Raw genomic sequence first — 943 nt, forward strand, 5'->3', positions numbered from 1 at the left:
CAGTCGTTTTTGGATAATCTTCAGTAGAATCTTTCTTGCATGTGAAATCAATGGTATTGTTCTGTAGTTTCCACACTCAGTTGGGTCGCCCTTCTTTGGGAAGGAGCCATTAACAAAACAAATAAGAATAACAAGAGCCTAGCAACTCATGCAGAAAGGCATTTGACAAAATCCAAGGCTCCTTCCTTGTTAAAACACTTATTAAAATATGAATAAAGGGAATTTCCTTAATACAATGAAAAGAAGTATATACACAAAACCAGGAGCCAATATCATTCTCAATGGAGAAAGACTAAAAGTGTTTTCCTTGTGAACAGAGGTCAGACAAAGATGACAACTTTCACCACTCCTATTCAATATTACATGGAGACAGGACACATTCCTGGCATACTGTTCCCAGTTTTAAACCATGTGTTTCCTTGCTCTGTTCTGATGACTGATTCCTGGTTCAAATAGAGATTTCACATAAGCACAATCAAGTGTTCTGGGATTCCGTTTCTTTTAAGAGTCAGCAACTATTCATTGTGATCCACATAGTCAAATGCCTTTGTATTCTCCCTATGGTACTCCCTGCTTTCAGCCAAGATCTATCTAACATTAGTTACAATAACCCTAGTGCCATGGCCTCTTCTAAACCCAGCCTGCACTTCAGGCAATTCTCTGTTGATGTGTTGTTCCAGTCATTTTTGGATATTATTCAGTAGAATCTTGCTTACACGTGATATTAATGATATTGTTCAATACTTTCCACACTCTGTCAGGTCACCTTACTCTGAAATGGGAACAAATATAGATTTCTTCTAGTCAGATGGTTGTCCTTCAGATTTCTTGGCATAACTTGGTGAGCACATCCAGGACAGCATCTGTTTGTTGAAATATGTCAGTTGATTTGTCTTCAATTCCTGAGACCTTGTTTTTGCCAATTCTTTTAGAGCAACTTGAA

The sequence above is a fragment of the Elephantulus edwardii genome, unplaced genomic scaffold, assembly GCF_000299155.1.
Source record: "Elephantulus edwardii isolate Elephantulus edwardi_28Jun2011 unplaced genomic scaffold, EleEdw1.0 scaffold00084, whole genome shotgun sequence".
NCBI lineage: Eukaryota > Metazoa > Chordata > Mammalia > Macroscelidea > Macroscelididae > Elephantulus > Elephantulus edwardii.